The sequence below is a fragment of the Podarcis muralis genome, chromosome 3, assembly GCF_964188315.1.
Source record: "Podarcis muralis chromosome 3, rPodMur119.hap1.1, whole genome shotgun sequence".
Classification (NCBI taxonomy): Eukaryota; Metazoa; Chordata; class Lepidosauria; order Squamata; family Lacertidae; genus Podarcis; species Podarcis muralis.
In genome coordinates, this window is record NC_135657.1 from 23,509,240 (window position 1) to 23,534,520 (window position 25,281).

Sequence of the window (25,281 nt, forward strand, 5' to 3'; positions counted from 1 at the left end):
GGGGAATGTTTATAAACTCTGCTGATATTTTGGGAACTTGTTAGCACAAGTTGGATAAGGATATAATTAGTCAATATATCCTCTCCTGCACCCCAGAACATTCCCACAAAGGGTTATGGGCCCAGTATTGCATATTTCTGCGTATTTTTGAAGGATTGCGTTGGATTGTGATTTTGAGTTGAGTAGTATTTTTTCTGACTTAACTTCCTGGTAAGCACATGGTCCTTTGTTCCATTGTGCAGTGGGGATTAAGCAACCCACCCCCTTCCCTCAGAGTTCACAGTGACCCAAGGCAGTGAAGAATTGTTTTGTATTTTGAGATTTTTGAGATTTTGATTTTAAAATTTTGAGAAATTTTGAAATTTTGAAGAATTTTCAAATTTTGGATTTTAAGATGGCTAGAGCAGCTTTTGATAGTGATGCAAAGCTTGGAATGCCTGTGCTGAATGAATACAATTTCATACACTGGAAGCAGCGCTTGATAGCATGTTTAGATTATAAGCATATTTTGGAAGCTTTAAACCCTCAACCTACGGGATCGTCTGAGGGAGATTTAGCCAAGATAAGTGCTTGGAAACGCATGAACAGCGAAGCTAGACACATAATTTTGAGTGGACTTCGTGATGAGCAGCTATCATTAATAAATAGTACAGATGATGCATCTCAAATCTTAAGAGATATTGAACGCGTGTATGGAGAATCTAGCATAAACAGCTTCAGAAACTTGGTGTGTAAATTAACCAGATTGAGGATGAATTCAAAAGAGGAATTCACAGAGCACATCAACAAGTTTACTGAGATTATTCAAAGAATTGATCTGACTCCCAAAGCTTTTGATGAGGATACAAAGATAGCATTTTTGTTATCATCACTTGGACCACGCTTTAGCACATTTGTAAGTTTGATGGATCATAGACAAGGTCTGACTTTTAAAGACTTGATTGGTTATTTAAAAGAAGAATGCAGAGATAGAGCTGAATCTCCAGTGAGAAATGCTAGAAGCAAGGACAGTGGTTATGCATCTAGGCAATGTACAAAGTCCAAAGAGATGCCTAAGAAAGTGATTTGCTTCAATTGTAACAAAGAAGGACACATTGCAAAGAATTGCAGGGCTCCTAAAGCAAAGAAACCCCACCCCTTTCAGCCAAAAGGGGAAAAGAAGGGGAAATGTGAATGCACATGGTTACTGCAAGAAAGGAACTTAGCTGTCCAGAATCGTGAAAATAAACGTAACAAATGGATTTTAGATTCAGGTGCCAGTTCGCATTTTTCATATAAAAAGGACTATTTTAATGAGATTAATGAAATAAATGATGAAGAAGGGTCTGAAATTGAGATTGCAGATGGCAACATTGTTAAAGCAAAAGGTGCAGGGTCCATGAGCCTGAAATGCAATATAAACAATGAATGCATTGAGAACACAATCTCTAGAGTTTTGTACGTTCCAGAGCTGAGTTGCAATTTAATCAGCGTGTCCACTTTGGACAAGAAAGGTTTCCAGGTCACATTTGGAAATGGAGAATGTAAAGTGACTAGAAATGGCAAAGTGTTTGCTCAAGCAAAGCTAATAAATGGTGTATATGAGCTTGATCTTTCAGAGAACCAGTCTGCAAAAGTGGCACATTCCAGCCAGAAGGATGAAGCAGATCTGGACTTATGGCACAGAAGGCTAGGACACAGGGACGCCAGCGCCATTCTGGATCTACAGAAAAGAAATCTTGTAAGAGGTTTGCAGGTAAAGCAGAGCAACAAAGCTCCAGCAAAGTGCGTAAGCTGTATTACTGAGAAGGCTGTAAAACCTTCATTTCCACGTTGTGCAGAACAAAGAAGCAACAAAGTGCTTGACATAGTGCACACTGACATATGTGGACCCATGAATGTTCCCTCACTGGGAAAGAATAGATACATTTTAATATTTCTGGATGATTTTTCAAGATTTTGTGTTGTGTATTTCCTCAAAGAGAAGAGTGAGACAGTGGACAAGCTCCAGGAATACATTGCCATGGTCAAGAACAAATTCCAGAGAGCTCCAGCTGTGTTAATGAGTGACAATGGAGGTGAGTACTGCTCAAATGAAGTGCAGGCTCTCCTGGCCAGAGAAGGAATTGCACACGTAACCACAATTCCTTACACACCACAGCAGAATGCCATAGCTGAGAGAAAGTTTAGGTCCATTATGGACATGACAAGGTGCATGCTAAAGGATGCACGTTTGCCACAAAAGCTGTGGGCCGAAGGAGTATACACGTCAGTCTATTTGCAGAATAGACTGCCAACTAAAGGTGCAGAGCGCACACCATTTGAACTTTGGCATGGGAAAGCTCCCAATCTGTCGCACATACGTGTGTTTGGAAGTCCGTGTTACTTCCACGTGCCCAAAGAACACAGACACAAGCTTGACTCCAGGGCAAAAGCAGGTATCCTTGTGGGATATGCTTCTGGAGGCAAAGGATACAGAATTATGGACTTACAAACTGGTAAGACAAATGCATACCATGCGGTTTATTTTGATGAATATGGAAAAGTAGACACTAAGAACACTGTTGTGGATTCTTCAGATGAGTCAGAAAGGACTCAAGAGTTTGTATATTTCCCTTTTGAGACCCCACAAAGTAATAATCTGCCTTCGAGTGTTACAGTGCCCCCTACAGGCGACGCACCAGAAGACGCAGAGGACCAGAACCCTGGCGGCACCAGAGACGAAGATGAGGACTCAGATGGGGACATGCCTGCGTTGGAGGAGGATGAGGAAGCTGATGCGGTCGCAGAACCAGAGGTCAGGATCTCATCCAGAACCAACAAAGGTGTCCCACCATTACGGCTGTCCTACTTTGCAGGGTCGGCGTTTCCACAGGAACCTTCCACTTGGGAAGAGATACAGGAGATGCCAGCTGCTGAAGCCAGTCTCTGGAGGAAGGCCGCGCAGGAGGAGATGGATGCACTGCATCAGAACAAGACCTGGACACTCACTGAGCTGCCTCCCGGTAAGAAGGCCATTGGCAGTAAATGGGTTTTCAAGGTTAAGAAGGGGTCAGAAGGAGAAGTGCAGCGCTACAAAGCTAGACTTGTAGCACAGGGATTTTCACAGCGTTTTGGTGAAGACTACGATGAAGTTTTTGCACCAACTGTGAGGTACAGCAGCGTAAGAATGCTTTTAAGCATTGCAGCCTCCAAGAAAATGAGGGTGAAACACATTGACATTGCTACCGCTTTTCTACATGGGCAGATTTCTGAAGAAATTTATATGAAACAGCCCAAAGGTTTTGTAAAACCACATGAGGCACATCTAGTGTGCAAACTACAGAAAGGACTTTATGGACTTAAACAGGCTGCCAGAGCCTGGAACCAGAAGTTGCATAAAATGCTGACGCAACTTGGGTACAAGCAAGGCGACGCTGACAAGTGCTTGTACAGTAAGTCAAATAATGGACAATTCTCATATATCCTAGCATTCGTTGATGACCTGATTATTGCCACAGCAAGTGAGAGAGACTATACACAGATAGTAAAGCACCTTAGTAAAGAGGTGGAGGTCAAGGAGCTAGGAGATGTCCAGTACTACCTCGGGATCCAGGTGGAAAGAGAAGAGGACGGATCATTTCTTCTTAGCCAAAGACAGAAGATCCACGAGCTAGTTGAGCACATGCAGATGCAAGACGCACATCCAGTTGCTACACCGATGGCTACTGACTTCCTGAAGAATCAGCAGGATTCGAAGCAGTTGCCAGACAACAATGACTACAGGTCGGCGATTGGTAAACTTTTGTATTTAGTTACCACATGTAGACCTGACTTAGCTAATGCTGTGGGGATTCTTAGCAGAAAAGTGAATTCTCCCACTGAGCATGATTGGGCAGGTGTAAAGAGGGTGGTGCGATATTTGAAGGGTACCATGAATTGTAAATTAAGGTTACCAGCCGTCAGAGACCCTAAGTTGATTGGGTATACTGATGCTGATTGGGCTGGGGATAATGCTGACTATAAATCAACAAGTGGTCATGTTTTCATGTTTGGTGATGGACCTATTTCATGGGGCAGTTATAAACAGAGCTGTGTAGCATTATCTTCCACAGAATCAGAATACGTTGCAGCAACAGAAGCCTGCAGAGAGATCGCCTGGCTTGATCAACTCATAAAGGACTTTGGGTTGGTGAGGAAAGGGCCTGTCAGCTTGCTGGAGGACAATCAAAGTTGCCTGAAGCTGACGCAGAGTGAGAAGTTCCTGGCCAGAACAAAACACATTGGGGTTAAGTACCACTACATACGCCAGATGATCCAGGATGGACTTGTGGAACTATCCTACTGCAGCACCCAAGAGATGACTGCTGACATCCTGACGAAACCCCTACCAAGAGAGAGTTTCCAGAATCTACGTGTCAAGCTGGGACTCTGGGTGGTTGAATAAAGTTGTTTATATTTTGTATATGTTGTATTGCCTGAGAAGGGGTATGTGGGATGTAAACACAGGAGCAGTCAATGACAACATTCCTAGAGTGTACATGTTAGAACATGGGGGGATGTCTGTCCAGCAAGCAGGTAAACTTCCTGGGGACGGACTTCCTCCACATGTGACCAGAGGTGGGTGTGGCCTCACCTGTGCAGGTAATGACAAAAAGCACAGGGCAGGCAGCCATCTCTCTCTCTGCCATTTTTCTTCGATGAAGCAACATCTAAGGATGCTCTCTTGGCTCCCAGCCAAGAGAGGAGATAAGGCCTATCTTGCTATAAGATAGATCCTAAATGTATGTAACCTTTTAAGCTGTGCCTTTTGGGATCACATTGTGAACAGAACGTGAGTAAACTCTTTTATACTTTTATGAAGACTGTGTCGTGTCTTGTATTTTAAGAGGGAACTAAAGGGAAATTACCAGAGTAATTATTATAGAGGTTCTAGCGAACCTGTGCACACGTTGCCGTTGCGCACCTAAAGGGGAATGTTTATAAACTCTGCTGATATTTTGGGAACTTGTTAGCACAAGTTGGATAAGGATATAATTAGTCAATATATCCTCTCCTGCACCCCAGAACATTCCCACACTCTCGAGGCCTGCACTGTTTTTGTTTCTTTGGCTAAAGAGTTAACTTCATTGACATCAGGTGCTTTATTGCTGACCTATTCCTGACACAGGGAATCTTCTGCATGCAAAGCAGATACTCTACCACCGAGCTACAGCCTTTCCCCCTTGAAAGCCCACTATATCAATGCTGATAGGAGTTTGCTCCACCCTCCCTCCCTCCCTGAACTCAGAGGGAGAGCTCAGTTAGTTAGAGTGCGGTGCTGATAACACCAAGGTTACAGGTTTGATCCCCATATGGGCAGTTGCATATTCCTGCATTGCAGGGGGTTGGACTAGATGATCCTCAGGATTCCTTCCAACTCTACAATTCTATGATTCAATAATTCCTTGTGATCAGATCTGTACACAATTGCACTTCTTCATCTAATCCTGCCATTTCTCATAATTTAACCTTCTTCATTCAATCCTCCAGTTTTCAGTAATTTGCTTGCAGCTGACTATTATTAATTCAAGATTCAGGTAGGTAGCCGTGTTGGTCTGACGCAGTCGAAATAAATTTAAAAATTGTCCAGTGGCACCTTTTGTTGTTGTTTAGTCATTTAGTCGTGTCCGACTCTTCGTGACCCCATGGACCAGAACACGCCAGGCACTCCTGTCTTCCAGTGCCTCCCGCAGTTTGGTCAGACTCATGTTTGTAGCTTCAAGAACACTGTCCAACCATTTTGTCCTCTGTCGTCCTCTTCTCCTTGTGCCCTCCATCTTTCCCAGCATCAGGGTCTTTTCCAGGGAGTCTTCTCTTCTCATGAGGTGGCCAAAGTATTGGAGCCTCAGCTTCAGGATCTGTCCTTCCAGTGAGCACTCAGGGCTGATTTCCTTCAGAATGGATAGGTCTGATCTTCTTGCAGTCCATGGGACTCGTGTGGTCTCTAAGGTGCCACTGGACATTTTTTAAATTTTTAAATTTATTATTAATTCAGTTCCCTTTCATCTATTAATTTCCCCAACACATTAATCAACTTCCCTAACCTAAAGAGCTCCCGAGGGATTTCCAGGAGGAGAAAGGGTCAGCTAGCCTAGACCTTGAATTGATGTTTGTTAAGAGGCAGCCTTATTCATCAACTGGAGTGGTGCAATCAAAATGCAGATCAGCCTTCACTGAAGGAAAAACCCTTTATCTGTTAGCTAAAGAGAAAGGAACAAAACTAACATCATTGACAACAATGCATGTTGCATAGGCCCCTTTTAAATGTGCAGTTAAGGCTAATTAGTAAATGTTGTTTGAGTTTAATAATATCACTGGTTTGGCACATGTTGCTTTCCAAAGCATAGGGCAACATATGCTGATGGAGTTTCCTAAATTTTGCTTTATTATGCACAGATGGGATTATTGGGATACCACGCTGCAAGGGGCCGCTGGATCAAGGCTTTGGAAGTTAAGAGTAGAAGTCTCAAAGAGATTTTGGTCACATCCACACCATCATTTAAAGCATGCTGCTCCCCCCCCCCCAAAAAAAGCCTGGAACTCTAGTCTTTTAAGAGTCTTGCAAGCGTCTTGGAAAACCTGTGACATCCCAGTTTTTATTGCACGAGAACAGTGGCCATTTTGGTTGCCATGACCTCACGCAATGGTCCCATTGTTGTCAGTTTTCAAGAGAGCTTAGACATTTTTCTTCCATTGCATTTGATTGCTATTAACAAGCTGTGCTGTTAGTTATTTGCTGCTGCTTATGGATCAATGGAGTTGATGGGTGTATATCACTGTTGAATTTTAACTTTGTGTAAACCACCTTTTGAGGTTGGTGTGCTCTGAAAGGCGGGTTAGAAAATTTTAAAATACAGTGTTTCAAAACAAGCATTTTAGGTTAGCTATTAATTATCCATGTGTGAGAGCAGGTGCACAATTAAAATTGTTGTCCTTTCCAAGCCTTTGGAATAGGTTGGGCTATAAACAGAATAAATATGATATTCTATTTTACAATATGACAATTAGAATGAGAATATTCATTAATATTCACCTGTCTCCAGCAGCAGATGGTATGTTTGTTGTCGTTCAACCAAGAGATTCCTACAAGTCTAAGGATCTTGAATTTCAATTAGGAATTCCATTTCTAACCTGAATTTTTAGATTTATAAAGTTTGCATTCTAAATAAAACCAGTGGCAAAAGTCTGAATATTAATTTCAGCTCTGCTGCACATCATTTCTTGCTAGCGGAAACCTCTTTGGATCCTGGCCAATATTTGTAATCACATAAGCAAAACAGATGGAAAAGATCTGTTCCACCCACGAGTTATCGAAACTGTGGATTAGAGCATAGACTCAGTGGGGGATAATATTAGATTATTTAAGGTCCACTGAACACTTAGAATACGTTTCCGTGAGCTTTATCATCCCCAGTCATGAGGAACAAAAGCCAAGGCAGCATTTTTCTAAATCACAAGATGTGCTTTACAATTCAGTCCACAATTTCTCCTTAAATTCACCAGCAGGCTGATTTGACTTACTGCAGGGACATTTTCCTTCATTCTTTCCTGATGCAATATAAATTTCCCTGAATTTGTTTTCACACACCCTAAGTCAGGAAGGGGGACTCGTGTCCCTCGAGATGTTGATGGGACTCCAACACCCATCAGTCACAACTGGTATGGCCAATGGTCAGAGATGTTGAGTCAATTTCTGAAGGCTCACAGCTTCGCCATTCCTGCCATAGATGTTCATGGTTAACTTTGAAAGCACCCATGCACCTAAGTCCCTTACTTTAAAAGCACCCAAATTCCAGAAAGCGATGCCATTGAAATTTGTAGTCACGTGCTCAGAGAAATAGGCACTTGTGCAGTTTGCAACATTCAGGTGTATTATGAATGGAATGTCTTTTCCTTCAAAATTCTTCCCCAGCTGGAATGGCAAAACATTTGCCAATTTCTTGAGCCAAAAGAAATCTCTCAGAAAACAGACACACTTTTCCTGAACCCTCACAAAGAAAGAGCTTTACATTCTAAATCAAGCTGAAGGGAGTTTGGCTATTGTAAGGCTCGGAGTTTTATAGCACAGCTCCCACTGTCTCTCTTTAAAACAAACAAACCCCAAATCCACAGCAAACAAACTTGTGTGTTCAAACTCACGTCACCTTCTCTATACCTGTGCTTTGAGAATAATAATAAATAATAATAATAATAATAATAATAATAATAATAATAATAATAATAATATCTTTATTGTCATTGCCCCCTCTCGGGGACAACGAAATTACTTGGCTGCTCCATCCACCCAGGTAGGGAAACTCCACACAAAATCAAAACAACTATAAAAACACTAATTAAAACAATACAGTATAATACAGCAAGGAAGATTAGATGACTAAGAATAAGATGATGATGTGTTCTGAAGTGGTGATGCTGCCTTGTGCTTCCTGTTTTTCCACTACACCACCATGCCTGAAACCCACAACATTTTCATTTACTCACCTGGAAGGTTTGGAAGCACCTGATGTCGGGGGGAGGTTTTACATTTTCTGAGAAGGAGAAGAATGGCCCATGGAGTTAGGAACAGGAAATAGGAGGCACTTGAACTTCCTGTTTCATTCACAATCCCATTGGCCCTGAAGTCCATTGAGCTAAGTTCATGCATGACTGTTCATCCCATGATGACTTAAAAACTATGAGCTGAGTTACATATGCAAAAGGGCCATCTCAGTTAAAACACCAGAGAGTGAACACTCTCCATATTACCTCAGGTACAATGGCATCTCGATTCAGTCTACATATTTAGCTAAGTTCACACATTCAGCTGATGACTGTCAAGTGTGCAGTAATGATGTTAACTGCTACAAGTTATATAAAGGCCTGTGTGAATCAGGCTCTAGTTAAGATCTGCAGTTGAAGGTTTAATCAACAGTGTTGGCTCGATTGACCGGAATCCTGGTAGGCCACAGCCCTCTGCAGGCATTCCTTTTTCCATGAAATCAACATTGTGTAGAAGAGGAAGTGAGGGTCAGCATTCCAGGTCCTGCTTGCGGGTTTGGCCACTGTGAGAACAGGCTGCTAGACTAGATGGGCCACTGGCCTGATCCAGCAGGACTTGTATTATGTTCTTACATTATGTGGAAGATGCTGGTGGTTGAAGGAGGAGGGTGAATGTGCTTCTTCCCTGATTCTGCTTCCTCGTCCACACGATATTAATTGCACGGGTAGACTAATTCTGCAATACAGCCCAGGAAACCCTTGCTTGCCACCAAAAATGTGACATTTATATTTTTTTTATAAATATTTTTATTGCGTTTCTTTCCATAGGTTCACAAGTTCAAAAATACAAGAGTAAAAAACAAGAAACAAATTATAAAGATATAAGAAAATAAAAAAGAATAGATATGTGTCAAATCATCTTTCCATAATTTATCACTGTCAGTTGGACCTCCTCACATCTTCCAGGCCTTGCGTTCTATGCAATAACAGTGTCAGCAATTTGTTACCTTATTTCGCGACTTACTGTAACTTTCAATTATTATGTTTCCAAATTCAGAATGTTATAACCCAGTTTTAGTACCTTTAAAATAAACATAATATATTTGTTTCACATTTGTCTCCTCTTTTTTTCTTTGTTATCACTTACTTTACCATTTACTTAATCAAATTGCGAAAGCATAACATTTCCTAATCGTGCACATTCTTAACATTCATACAGTTTATAATGTTTTTGCAAATAGTCTTTAAATTTTTTCCAGTCCTCCTCTATTATTTCCTCGTCCAGATCTCGGATTCTGCCAGTCATTTCAGCCAGTTCCATATAGTCCATCAACTGCGTCTGCCATTCCTCCAGTGTGGGTAAATCTTGTGTCTTCCAGTGCTTTGCGATGAGAATTCTTGCTGCTGTAGTTGCATACATAAACAAGGTTCTATCTTTTTTTGACACCTTCCGGTCCACCATGCCCAGAAGGAAGGCCTCCGGTTTCTTAGGAAAGGTATATCTAAATACCTTTTTAAGTTCATTATAAATCATTTCCCAGAAGGCCTTCACTTTTGGCAGGTCCACCAGAGGTGAAAGAATGTCCCTTCTGCCTCTTGACATTTCCAACATTTATTATCAGACAGGTGATATATCTTAGCTAACTTGACTGGGGTCATGTACCACCGGTATACCATTTTCATAATGTTTTCTTTCAAGGCACTACATGCCGTGAACTTCATTCCGGTGTTCCATAACCTTTCCCAGTCTTCAAACATAATGTTGTGACCAACATCCTGTGCCCATTTTATCATGGCAGATTTAACTATCTCATCCTGTGTGTTCCATTTAAGCAACAAGTTATACATTCTCGAAAGTATCTTAGTCTTTGGTTCTAACAGTTCCGTCTCCAATTTCGATTTTTCCACCTGGAAACCAACTTTTTTGTCCATTTTAAAAACCTCTTGAATTTGAGCATAGTGTAACCAATCTCGCACCTTACTTTTTAACTTTTCCTGGCTCTGCAACTTCCAATTATCTCCAATTCTTTCAATTATTTCCCAATATTTTGGCCAATGGGCCTCCATATTGGGTCTTTTTCGAGCCTTGGCCTCCATAAAAATGTGACATTTATAGTTCTTCATCATCATGTAAGACTCTGATCAGTTACACAGCATAATAGCAGGACAGAAAGTTCTTTTACTCATGTGCTAGTTAGAGAGCAGCTGTGAGCCACAGAAAGAGAATCATTCACCATCAAAGTCATTGTGGGCACTTCCAGGCTAAAATTAAATTGACTTTCCGCTCTGTGTTCCAGTTCTAAGAATACAGTGTGATCGGGATCACAGAGTTGTTGCTGGGTAGAATGTGCTCTGTTCTTGGAGATGCTACAATGTGCCAGTGTGCCACACCAAACGTTTAAAGGACCTCCCAAAGAATTATGGGAACCGCTGTATTTTAAGTGGGCTGGAATTGTATCTCTGTGAGGGGTAAATCACAGTTCTCATGATTTTGGGGTGTGGGGAGGAGAGCAATGTGCTTTAAACATGTCTTAAATATATAGTGTGTATGCAGCCTTTGAGTGGGTTCAAATTCCCACTCTGTTGTAAAGCTCACTGGGTGACCTTAGGCAGCTCGCTTACTACCTCTAACCTACCTCAAAGGGTTTGTGTGAGGATTAAATGCGACTGGAGGCGGAGGGAAGGAAAAGCCACAAATCCTACCTTAAGTTCCTTGGAGGCAGGGTGGCCCATGAATGGAATAAAATAACTATCACAGTTCTGCCAAAGTCATGGAGACACAAATGGATGGAATCTGACTGCATAGAAATGACATAATGTTTTTGAATTATGTGCGGATCCTGTGAACTCTGTCTCTTGTGCAGCCTGAAGGAACTCAGGAAGGGGGGGGGGGTCACATGAGGTCTCACAGCACTGAAGCATCCTGCCAGCTGAATCCTCTAAAGAACTCATCGCTGTCTCTAAGGGAGCCCATCTGAGCAAAACAGGTGAAACAGATGTTGCAACTCACTGCCCTGAAAAATCACAATCAGACCAGGGAGACGCAACTGAACTGACAAAAGACTGAGCATCTGGTTCATCATAGATTGAAATGGTAGGATATGTTACCTTCCGGACAGTGATGTGCAATTATCTGAAACAAGCACAGAAGACTCTGATTAGGATGATATTCAGGCTGTATAAGGAGAGAACTAGGAACCTTATCTGAGGCCCTTTCATGAAGAAGATGAAGCCCAACATCACCTGGAATAGCTCAGCTGGTAGAGCATGAGACTCTTAATCTCAGGGTTGTGGGATCAAGCTCCACGGTGGGCAAAAAGATTCCTGCATTGCAGGGGGTTGGGCTAAATGACCCTTGTGGTCCCTTCCAACTCCACAATTCTGATTCTTCCTCTGAAGACTTTGCTGTATGGCAAACACCTCTGGTCACGCAGAAGTCAAAGACAGCACAATAAGTCAATGGCCCTTCAACCAGCTTCAGCAAAGGAGACAGCACCTATGACCTTGCAGGTCTCTGTTAGGCTTCAGTTATCCCCAGCTCCCTGCAAAGACAACATTTCCAGCAGCTGGCAGAGAAAGAGGATGCTTCAGCCAGCAGCACTATCCAAGGTCCTGATCTTGTCTGCTTTGGCTTGATTCAGAGTGGACACCGCTTGCTTCCTCTGCATGAACCAACTCTGCACCACAGAATATGTGCCAAAATGTTCTGCAGTGTATAGGGGGTTCCTCAGCAGATATTTCAAAGATGAAAGGGATCCCTGACGGCACAAATTTAGCAAATGGGCAATAGGAGACCTCGTTGTCTCTTCTCTAAGTACCATCTGTTGTCCTTTCCTTAAGGCCATGGTTAGGGAATCCTCTATGCAAATCAGTGGTAAAGGTAAAGGAAAAGGACCCCTGGATGGTTAAGTCCAGTCAAATTTTACTATGGGGCACAGCGCTCATCTCATCTTTCAGGCCGAGGGAGCTGGCATTTGTCTGCAGACAGCATTCTCGGGTCATGTGGCGAGCATGACTAAAATGCTTCTGGTGCACGGAACACCATGGCAAGTGCCAGAGCGCATGGAAATGCCATTTACCTTCCCACTGCAGTGGTACCTATTTATCTACTCGTGCTGGTATGCGTTCGAACTTCTAGGTTGGCAGAAGCTGGGACAGAGCAATGGGAGATCACCCTGTCGCACAGATTTGAACTGCCGACCTTATGATCAGCAAGCCAAAGAAGCTCAGTGGTTTAGACCACAGCGCCACCCATATCCCTTCTGCAAATCTATGAAGGAAGACCTGAAGTGCTTGCCTCAGAAAAACAGGACTATGTTTAGGGGTAGCCAAAGATGACATAAACATTAAAAACTCATTTAAAGATTGGGTTAACAAGACAAAGATTAATATGTTCACACTGCGGCTTCTGCATACTGGCACAACAACACCTCCAGTTCGATTTGCAGCTCATCATCACTAATGGAATGTAAATGTTGCTGTCACTTTTAGTGTTCCTCCTCACTGATTCAGAAGATATCATTTTGTAAGCAGCGTGTTTAAAATTTAACAAGTTATTCTGCAGGATCAATGCAAAAACAACTTAAGCGAGATTGTGCAAAACTATTCTGATACTTGTCAAATACAGATTATAGCTCTTAGGTATTTTTTTACAAATTATACCAATCCATTAAAAAAAGCAAAAATGCAACCTATTTTAGGACCAAGCTAAGTGCGACTTAGGTGATACCTGAACGCATCTACTGACAGCGAGGGGGTGTTAAGTCTGCGGTGGGCATTGGATAAAGATGGATCCTGAACTCTGAGGCAAATCAGAGAGCATAATAGGGGAAGATGGGGCTTTGGCTCATCAGAAAACCAAGTGGAATCTGTAAAAGGCTGCACGATTCAAAGTTAGGGTGCCAGCAGTACTTTGTGGCATCTCAGGGATCCAGACCTAAAAGAAATATCCTAAATACAAAAGCTGACTGAAAGCAAAAGGGATGTCTCTAAACTTACCCTAACCCAGGGGTCGGCAATGTACGGCCCATGGGCCAGATGTGGCCCACAAAGACCATTTTACTGGCCCACAAGCTGCCCCTGAACCGAGCCGCCTGCTCGGCAAGTCCCCCGCCCACTGCACGAAACCGGAAATTGCACCTGCGCATGCGCAGATACTGGAAATCGCATCTGCACATGTCCAGACGTCGAAAATCACTTCTGTGCAGGCATAATTTTCAGTGTCTGGGCATGCACAGACGCAATTTCCGGCGTCGCACTGCACCAGTCTGGCTCTCGGATGATCTCTGTGGGAGTGATCCGACCCATGGCTGGGAAACCTTGCCGACCCCTGCCCTAACCCAACAAAGCCAGGGCAAACACTAGAGTCGGGAGAAGATGGAAGATGAGGTCTGTTATGGTTTGCAAGTTAAGCTTATCATCAGAGGGAGTTATTTTGCCCAGAAAGCAAATCCCTGTTAATTCTTCTCATCCCTGGGCCAATTTCTTTGAAATTTGGTAGGTTTATTACCCTGGGGTATCTCTCATATATGTCTGCCATTTTCAGATCAATTGTCCATGAAACACTAGGGGAAATTACATTATTATTTTTTTACTCACCCTAAAACAATAACAGCTGCCCTTGTGGGAAAATCAACTACAGCCTTCCTTCTGAAATTTTGCAGGATTCATGTTCTCAGAAAGGGTGAGATTGGCTGCAGATTTCATCCATTTCTGCCTCAAATTGAAAAGTTGCAGATGGTTCATTGCTGAGTGGGAATTTGAACCCTTGTCTCCCAGGTCCTAGTCCAAAATTTTAACCACTGCAGCACACTCATCTAGTTCAGCTTTGCACCAAGACATTTATGAGGGGTTTCCTTGGTAGATTATCTGGTAGATTCTCATGCAAATACAGTAATGGATGCAGGAGAAATGGATTCTCATATGAGATACCCAAGGTGTGGGAGGAGAAACCACAATGGCAAAATATTGCAGCTTCCCAACCTGGGTTTATATGTCAGAGAGTCTCTGAACAGAGCCGTGTGATTCATTATGCTGTGGAAATTACCAGGGTTACAGAGCTCTCTGTCTAACAAGATCACCTGCTTGGCTAATTAACACCTCCAGCAATTACAACCTGGTGTCTGAAGATTCCTAAAGAGCACCCCCACACACACCTCCAAGCAGCAAGTAAACATTAAACCACCTTGCACAGCTACAGCCCTTCCTGGGCAGACCACTTTTTCTACATCTCATACACCCACCACTGGGTCATTTTAACATAAAGGCCATTGCTAAATATTTCTACAAATCTATGCTTTAAAAAGCAAAGACCTCACCTTGCCAACAAAGGTCTGTATAGTTAAAGCTATGGTTTTCCCAGTAGTGATGTATGGAAGTGATAGCTGGACCATAAAGAAGGCCAATCGCCGAAGAATTGATGCTTTTGAATTATGGTGCTGGAGGAGACTCTTGAGAGTCCCATGGACTGCAAGAAGATCAAACGTATCCATTCTGAAGGAAATCAGCCCTGAGTGCTCATTGGAAGGACAGATCGTGAAGCTGAGGCTCCAATACTTTGGCCACCTCATGAGAAGAAAAGACTCTCTGGAAAAGACCCTGATGTTGGGAAAGATTGAGGGCACAAGGAGAAGGGGATGGCAGAGGACGAGATGGTTGGACAGTGTTCTTGAAGCTACCAGCATGAGTTTGAACAAACTGCGGGAGGCAGTGGAAGACAGGAGTGCCTGGCATGCTCTGGTCCATGGGGTCACGAAGAGTCGGACACGACTAAACGACTAAACAACAACAACAACAATGCTTTACTGAGCTGCATCTAAAAGGCTAAGCAAAATGCCCAAACACAAACAGAAAAATCACACCACCATGTTTGACGGTGGAGAATTGGGGAGGCATATCAGAAGAATGTTAGAAGAACCCAGTGGACCATTTTGTCTAGCATCCTGTGGGATGCCTGTGGAAGCCCTGCAAACAGGACCTGAAGACAACAGCACTCCTGTGATTCCTAGCAGATGACTCTGTTCTGCCTCCACTGTTGGAGGAAGTATGCCTCTGAATACTAGTTGATGGGGAAAGCATCCCCTCCAGCATTTCTCCGATGAAAATAGGGACACCCTGTTGAAGGCTGAGTAGGACAGTTTGGGGTCCAATCAGAAACAAGGGTGGCTTCTGTAATTCCGAGACTGACCCTGGAAAATGGAGACTTGGAGGGTATAGGAGAGTGCTGTTGCACTCGGGTGATGCTTGCAGGCTTCCGGTAAACATCTGGTTGGGCAGGATGCTGGCTGAGTTGGGCCTGATCCTGCAGGGCTCTTCTCCTCTTCTTATGTTAACTCCCATCAGCCCCAGGCAGCAGAGTCAGGGATGGTCAGGGATGATGGGAGTTGCAATCTCTGTAGCACATCAGTTTGGGGAAGTCTTTCCTTTGGAGACAAGTCAGGAACATATTGTGCTGTACGGCCGGTAACTTCACCTGTGCCAGTTTAATTACACCAGTATTTATAGAAGCTCCAGCCAAAGTTTTGCAGGCCACAGATTCCCTCCTGCAATATCCATTAGGCCTTGCCTTGCTCAATTATCTCCTTTGAATCAGTCCTGCAAACATTATGAATAATTAAGGCCTTGGGAGACTTGCTTCAACTCCCACCCTTTATTTGCAGCAGATAGACATGTACCGTATATTGATTTTGTTCCACTCACAGGATCATTAGCCTTTGAAGTCATCTGAATAAACGCAGCTTTTCCTCTGCAAGATGAAGAGTTCTTTCCCCATGCAGCCTTTCCTCTGACGGACAGCATATCAGCTTTGAATAGTGTACAATATTAAGCAGAGGCTGGGATGGATGAACCACCTCTCAGGGATGCGGAAGCAGCAGATTTCCTGCATCAACCAGGGGATGGACTCCATGAACTTCCAACTCTAACAGGGCAGGAAGTCATTGAAGACCATTAGAAACTAGACACAGGTGTCCCAGGTTAGCTCAGTAGATAGAGCACAAAATTCTTAATCTCAGGGTTGTGAGTTTGAGTCCCATGTTGGGCAAAAGATTCCTGCATTGCAGAGGGCTGGACTAGACAACCCTCTTGGTCCCTTCCAACTTATTTATGTAGACAAAGATTAAGTGTAAGGTATTGGTTGTGCTAGGGGACGCGAGTGGCGCTGTGGGTAAAACCTCAGCGCCTAGGACTTGCCGATCGCATGGTCGGCGGTTCGAATCCCCGCGGCGGGGTGCGCTCCCGTCGTTCGGTCCAGCGCCTGCCAACCTAGCAGTTCGAAAGCACCTCTGGGTGCAAGTAGATAAATAGGGACCGCTTACCAGCAGGAAGGTAAACGGCGTTCCGTGTGCTGCGCTGGCTCGCCAGATGCAGCTTGTCATGCTGGCCACGTGACCCGGAAGTGTCTGCGGACAGCGCTGGCTCCCGGCCTATAGAGTGAGATGAGCGCACAACCCTAGAGTCTGGCAAGACTGGCCCGTACGGGCAGGGGTACCTTTACCTTTACCTTTATTGGTTGTGCTTAGAATAGATTTATGAAAGATTTAGAAAACTTATTGATTAGAATATTTGTATGAGATTGTATGGGGGAAATATGGAATAACAGATACAATTTTGCTTAAAATGTATATAGGAAGTGCAGTGTAAGCGACGGAAGTCAGTCAATGAAATTTTATTATTGAGACATTTGTAGAATAAATTTGGAAGAAATTCTTCCAATTTTTCTTCTTATTTTTCTTTTTCTTTTTCTTTTTTCTTTTCTTCCTTTTTTCTTTTTTGCTCTTTTTTATATATGTGTGCTTATCTGAAATATATGTGTATGTATGTATTTGCAGTATTTTGCTTGTATTTTGTAATAATTATGTTAAATAAAATTTAATAAAAAAGGAAGAAAGAAACTAGACACAGGTGTCCCAGGTTAGCTCAGTAGGTAGAGCACGAAACTCTTAATCTTAGGGTCATGTGTTCGAGTCCCATGTTGGGCAAAAGATTCCTGCATTGCAGAGGGCAGGACTAGATGACCCTCGAGGTCCCTTCCAACTCTATGATTCTATCACTTACTGTGCTTAAAGTAATAGGCAGATCAATCCTGTGGGGGTGGGGGTGAGCTTCTACAGTGGAGGAACACAGGAAGCAGCCTTAGACCAAGTCAGACCATTCGTCCATCAAACTCAGTATTGGTGACACTGGCTGGCAGCAGCTTTCTGGTCTTTCACTAGCCCTGCCTTGAAATGTCAAGGATTGAGCCGGGGACCTTGCAAAAGTGTGAGATCTTCTACAGAGCTTCATCACCTTCTTAAGTTCTGCTGGCATGCTGAGGTTGGGGGGAAAGTTGCGGTGAATGGGAGGGAATTAACTGCAGCAGCTCCAGGGTTGGCACAGCTGAGGGCTTCTTCTGGGGTAATGTCAGAGGAACAAGGACTGGAAGCCTGTGAACACATTTCATTTCATTTCACTTTTAATTTGCAAAGTGCCTTTCTATATTACTCTACACAAGGCTGTTTGCAAGCTGAAGAAAGAACAAAGTAGACAGCAAAGATCACACACCTAATAACAATCTGATCCAATACAAAAATTCATAATAAAAACATGACTTTAAAATAAACAATTTACAGAAAATAAAGCAATGTTCAATAATCCAGTAGAACAAAACAGTAAAGTTAAAAACATCAGCAAATAACAATTAAACCGTTTACACTTAACAATTACAATAAAGAATTACTAAGCTAAAATAACGGCAAGTCACAATGCATAAAATGCATAAAATACTATAAAACCATACAAAAAGATCAAATTGAGAAACATCTGTGCCCATAGTTTTCAGGGGCATATTGAAGGAGCTGTCTGGGGCATAGCTGCCCTCCAACTTGCAGAGTGGCACTCATGCCACATCTGGCTGGCTTTAGATTGAAGCCTTAATTGTATTAAATATTATTAGAAAAACATGGGAAATGATGTTCTTGCTTCCGAATAATACCAGTTGCTGGAAACGGCAGGCAGAGAGAGTGCTGCTGTGCTCAGATCCTGCTTATGAGCATCCCACAGGCATCTGGTTGGCCACAGGATGCTGGACGTCATACCCTCCAACATTTCTCCAATGAAAATAGGGACATCCTAAGGAAAAGGAGGACATTCCAGGATCAAATCAGAAACCGCGACGGCTTCTCTAAATCAGGGACGTCCCTGGAAAACAGGGACACTTGGTGGGTCTGGGACTAGATGGGACACTGGCCTGATCCAGAAGGCGCTTTTTTTTTTTTTTTCATTCTTAAGATGAACCTATTACAGGTTCTGGCCTGGTTCAAACCTTTGCTCCACAATTGTTCTCTAGAAAGGCAGCTGGGGATTTGCTGTTCCAAAACTGTGACCCCTTTTGACAGTGATGGCATCCAAGTCCCCACAGGTTTAATGTTTTACCCCTGCGCAGCCCTGGCAATGTCATCCCAGTTCATAGCTGTCAACTTTTCCCTTTTTTAAAGGGAAATTCCCTTATTCTGAATAGGATTCCTCGCAAGAAAGGGGAAAAGTTGACAGCTATGTCCCAGTTGCCCCATCTTCATTGAAAATTATCTTTTCTCCCCTCCTTTGAACTCTAATGAGCATGAAGATTAAAGAAAGCTTCAGCGCTGTTTTGCTGAAGACATAATTTCTTCTGCTGTTAAGTGGGAAACAATAAATATATTCCTTTGTGTAATTTTTTGTGACAACAGAAAGTTATGGTGACAACTAAATTAGAATTTTCCATGCAAAAAAGAAAAAAGGATAGATCAGTATGCAATCATTTTGCAAGCGCCAGGGAATTTGTTGATCAGAACAAAAGGTAACTGGAAGTTGTGCCATGGGAAATTTGTTTCTTAAGAAACTCATATTCATTAGTTCAGAAAAATTGCTTGTGCATTCACCCATCATTAATTCAGAAAGGTGCTGGAGTTATCTAGGTGCTCCTGGGGCAAAGTAGTGCCATGTCTTCCTGTCTGCTACTGAGCCAAGTTCATAGGTCTTGTAGTTGTGTACAAAGCCCTAAATAACTTAGGCCCAGGATACAATAAGGACTGCTTTACCCTATGTACCCCAATTCAACAATTAGTTGTTCCCTGTGGACTAGAACCACAACTCATGTCAACAAGAAGCCTTGTTTATGGGAAAAGTTTTCAATTAGCAATAATCACGCCTCAGATAAACCTCACTGGCTACGATACTGCCACTGCACAAAGTATAAAATGGAACCTGGTGCATGCTAACTGGTGGATCAGGAACCATTACTGCAGGGGTGGCCAACACCTATGTGATGTTGCCTCTCTCACTACCCTCAAATCCACTCCTCCTCAAAACACACCATTCCTGAGAGGCCTTTGGTACAACCCCACATTCCCATGTCCAACGGTAACTTGAGCCTATATAACAAAGCTATAAGCCCAGTTAACTGAAACAATAAGCTATTGACTCTCTGTTTGCCCCTGTTTTCACTTTCTTCATTCGCAAGCTCCTCACATACAGTTGTACCTTGGTTTTCGAACAGCTTCATTCTCAAACGTTTTGGCTCCCGAACGCTGCAAACCCGGAAGTGACTGGAACTATTTTTGGAAGCCGAACGTCCGACGGGGCTTCCACGGCTTCCAATTGGCTGCAGGAGCTTCCTGCAGCCAATCAGAAGCTGCACTTTGGTTTCTGAACATTTTGGAAGTTGAACGGACTTCCAGAACGAATTCCGTTCGACTTCCAAGGTATGACTATACTCAATAAAGCACTAACACCAAGCACACCAATAGGTCTATATAAAGAATACATTATGTTATGAGTCTGGTGGGGTCAGAGCTCAATGGACACAAAAGTCTGACCTGGTATAACAAGGGAGCCAACTTTATGTGTTTACACACACAAGATACAATTCAGACTTTGCCACCCTTTGAGCAGGGCTGTTGCAACCATAGCTCAGTTGGTGAAGCATGAGACTTTTAATCTCAGGGCTGTGGGTTCGAGTCCCCCTTCGAGCATTGCAGGGGGTTGGTCTAGATGATCCTCATGGTCCCTTCCAATTCTATGAATCTATGATTTACATCATAACTGATTTAAGTTGCCTTTATTTCAGTGGGTCTATTCTAAGCATAGCTATGCCTGCATCCAACACTTAATTTCTAGAGTGTGTGTGGGAACCTGTGGCCCCTCTAGATGTTGCGGGGACTACAATTCCCTGCACCCCTCACCTCAGCCACACTTACTGAGGCTGATGGGAATTGGAGTCCAAGAGTATCTGGAGAGCCACAGGTTCCCCACTCCTGTTCTGGATACCTTGAGTTTGAAATAAGAAGTGTCCACAAAAGTAAAAACCAAGCGCAACCTGGCATGTCTCCCCAAAACAAGATTGAGACATGATACGGTCAGAAATTTAACTGAAAAATGAACAGCTAGGGCATATGATATCTCCATGAATTTAATCCTGGTTTATCCCTTATAGAGATCAGACCACTTCTGGCCCTAGGCAAGGACTTAGATTCCTGAAGATTGTCCACTCTCTCTCTCTCTCTCTCTCTCTCTCTCTCTCTCTCTCTCTCTCTCTCAAGCAATTTTTCTGATTAAAATAATAACCAGGGAAGAATACAGTTTTGTCATATGAAGAATATGGACCACTTGAGTGGCGATGTCGTGGCTGTGCTAAATGAAGTAGAGTCGTGTGTGCTCAGATTCTAACATGGAAGAAACGAGTGCAGTCAGACATGCTGTGGGTTTGCCCGTCTTCTTTTATAGGAAAAAAGGAAGTTTTAGAACTCAGCTTGCTGTAATAAAAGTTGCAGTGTGCACTGCTCAGTCACCTTCGCATGAAGATAGTACTGAAAATAGCTGTACTTGCTCAAAACCCCACAAAATCAATGACTTCTTGTTAAGATTGGACTCACTCCTTGCTTAAAGTAAAGTGCCATGCTGGAGGGAAGGATCTCCTGATAAAAGTGGTGCCTCCAATCTTTAAACCCCGATTGATGTTCCCCCTCTTCTCCCTCCTGCTGCCTGTAGATAATCCAAGGGTGGTCATGACCTACATGCAGTAATCATTGTGCTAAATTCTTTGCGGTGCCCTCAGTTTAAGTTCAAATCCGTTCCTGATTACAAGACAGTTCTGAGAGTTACCAGGGGCTTACATTTAATCTTCAAGGAGCAGACATAGCCGAGAGATCCAAAAACCCTTCTGTTCACACTCTTCTACCTAGTTCGAACTAACTCAAAGCAGTCGCATCCTAGTTTTAGTGCCTGCTGTTGATGTTCAGTTTCATTACACACACACACAAGCCATTTCATCCACAAGCGCAAGAATATCTGTTATTTATCACCAGTGTCAACTCCTTTTCAAACATGTTCCCAGCTTGGTTTATATAAAAATACATCAAAACAATGAAATTTACAGATGTCATAGTCAATTCATTTCTGTCCTGCTTATTTTTTTTAAAAAAATAAGATTTTATTAAGACTTTCATAATACTTTACAATAAAAAACACCATACTAATCTAAACAAAAGTAAAAACAGAAAAACAAAGAAGTGTACAAAGTCCTCTCTCACATGGACTGCATTTTCCACAAATACATCAGTGCTTAAGGGGGTTCTCATTTTTAAAAAACCCAGTCTAAATTCAGTAGAACAATGCAAAATAATTACTAGGACACATTTTATACAGGCCTGACATTGTATCTGGTCTGGAAGCTGAAGCTGGTGCAGAATGCAGAGGCCAGACTGCTCAAGGGAGCAGATCTCTGGCAACTCTGCTGTTGAGACAGCTGCACAGGTTGCTGATTCGTCAGTGGGTCAGTTTCAAGGTTCTTGTTTTAATTCACAAAGCCCTAAACAATTTGGCTCAAAGGCCACCTGATCCCTTTTGCTCCACCTCAACCACTGATATTCTCAGATGGGGCACGTTTGGTGGTCCCCATGGACTTCCAGATGTTGTTGTACTCCATCTCCCATCAGCCCCAGCCAACATGGCTAAGGGCCATGCCTGCTGGGAGTTGTAATAATAATACTAAAAGCAGCAGCAGCAGCAGCAGCAGCAGCAGCAGCAACAACAACAACAACAACAACAACAACAACAACAACAACAACAACAACAACAACAGGGTTGCCCTGGCTGCTCTGGGTGGCTCCCAACAGAATATTAAAAACATGATAAAACATCAAGCATTTAGAAAATGTTGTTGTAGTCCAGCAACAGCTAAATTGCAATAGGAGCTCCACTGTTAAAGAAATATAGAATTGCACCCTGGATTGTTTTGAGCAGTCCATTCAGCATCTAGAATTGTGTATTTTATGAAATGTAGTAGAATTGTTTCAACTTTGTAGTGTTTCAACGATGTTGCTTTATCTATAATATTGTATTTCACCCCTCCCTGGGTTCTTCTGGGAGGAAGTTTCAATTGGAATAAAGATGGATGGATGGATTGCATAAGTAAATGGACTGCGGTCTTGCATTTGCAAAAGCTGGTAGCCTGAATAAGGTTTTGAACTGCAGGAAAATGCAGAACATGCCTGACCACTGAAAATATGCTCTACCAGACATTCCCAGCCTGTATCACAACACATGCTCCTGGAAAAAATGCAAGCAAGAAAACCTGACATCCAGATTAGGCGAGGAGTCCGTTTATCTCTTACCCTACTTGGCTTGCTCCAGCTCTGCCGTGTTGCGGAAACTTCTCTGCCAAAGGAGATCAAAAGGTTTTTGGCACCGAAAAACCATTCAAGGAAATAAGTGGCTCAACAAGTACATCATGAGTCATGTTGATTTATGTTCCATGCGTGTTTGTTTTTGCAGGCTATTAAGCGAAGGAAAAATGATAACCGGCTCCAGTACATCGATCACTGTATGGAACTGCACACAAAGGTAAGCACACGATTCTCAACACCATTTATCACCACAGCTGGAACGTTCACAAAATGTGAATTAAGTTCTCAAAAGGGAGGCCTCTCTTGTGTCATTGCGTGTTCCATTCTTTCTTTCTTTCTTTAAATGGGACAAGCCTTCAAATCACTTAAAAGCCAAGGCTCAGCATAGATGAAACCACAGGGGTTGGCTGACATTGGTGAAATGAATCTGTCTGGCCACTCCTTCCAAGCCCATTTGTATTGTCACTCCAGTGCTATGGTAAGATTTCACTTACTGGCTAAGATCCCTTCTGTCATTAAGGCCACAAGTAAATGTGGAGTGATCCCTGTTCAGGATTTCACAACTCAATTCCATTCCCTCCTGCCTCACCCAGTCTTCCATCCTTGTCCTCATCAGTCTGTCAGAACTTCATGGCCAACGTTCAGTTTTCATTGGACCGATTACTGAACTAACTCAGAAGGTGGTGGACTCTGCTTCCTTGGAAGTTGTTAAACAGAGGTTGGATGGCCATCTCCCAGAGATTCATAGAATCACAGAATTGTAGAGTTGGAAGAGACCCCAGGGATCATCCAGTCCAACTCTCTGCAATGCAGGAATCTCAGCTAAAGCATCCATGACAGATGACCATCCAACCTCTGCTTAAAAACCTCCAAGGAAGTCCACCACCTTCCACTGATGTCTATTCCACTGTCAGACACCTCTTACCATCAGAAAGTTCTTCCTGATGTTTAGTTTGAATCTCCTTTCTTGTAACTTGAAGCCATTGGTTCAGGTCCTAGCCTCCAAGAAAGAGAAAAACAAACAAACAAATAAAATTATTTAGCTGTGATTGCTGCATTGCAAGGAGTTGGACAAGGTTACCCTTGAGATCCATTACAAGCATACAATTATATGATTCAATTATTCTGGGACCCCCTTCTCCCTTAACTTTTTTCAACAACAACAACTTCCAAACCTGCTGATATCGGTTGCCCTCTTGCGTCAAGATGGCACAGTTTTGCAACAACACAATGTTGGCTTTTCAATGAGCCGTCATTCTTGTTTGTTTGCAGGCTGGTTGCACCATCCGAAGTGTTGTGCCACACTTTCCAGAGCATTTCCCCCCCCCCCTTTCCTTATTGCAAAAGGTCCACTCTTCTGGGGGAAGCAAGTTGATTGCATCAACTATAACTGCACAACCTGATTTTGCCACCCGAAAATGCTGACCGTCTGAAAGTGCCCTCAAACTCACTAAAATTATTGTCCTTTTATACCCACCCACTCACCTGCTTCCTTCATATAGAGGAATGGAAGCAAAATAATATATATTCTGACCAGTTTCCAAATGCTCAACATTTCCTATGCTACCCTTAGAGTTTTAGGATATCAGGTCAAAGTGGGTGGGTGCATTTTGGTAGTTGTTGTTTTGTTGTTAATTAAGAATTTCCTGCTCGATGGACCTGATTTATACTATATTTTTTTTCAGAAGGGTGCATGGTGTTTGGAAGAATTCTGTTCTCTGAGTATTTCAGATATATCATGCCGAGCTACGGAAATTAAAATCCATTCCTCAGCAGTTCTGGTAACTGTTTATAAATTAAACTAAAAGAAATTTCATGGTAATTTATATGTTAATTAAATAGGCATGCTTATTTATTGTACTTTCATATTCCTTTAAGTGTTTTTTTTAAGGTGCTTATCGAGAAAACAGAGGCAGAAAACCTGCAAAACTATTGAATAGGAACTGATTGAAATGCTGACATCCAAAGTCATAGAAGCTTTGCTACTTATATATTTATTTGTATTTTCAACATTTATATCCCATATCATAAACATAGATTTATATTCCAAGGGCAGTTAATAAAGTAGCTTAGCTCTGGGGAACCTTTGACCCTCAGATGCTGCTGAACTACAGCTCCCATCAGCCAGCATGGGCAATGGCCAGGGATGGGGAGAACTGTAGTT

At 42.7% G+C, this 25,281-nt stretch overlaps 1 pseudogene; it reads right to left on the bottom strand.

The window, feature by feature from the left end:
• Nucleotides 1-19,534: 19,534 nt before the first annotated feature.
• LOC114595074 (U4 spliceosomal RNA) lies at nucleotides 19,535-19,687 on the bottom strand (annotated as a pseudogene).
• Nucleotides 19,688-25,281: the final 5,594 nt, after the last annotated feature.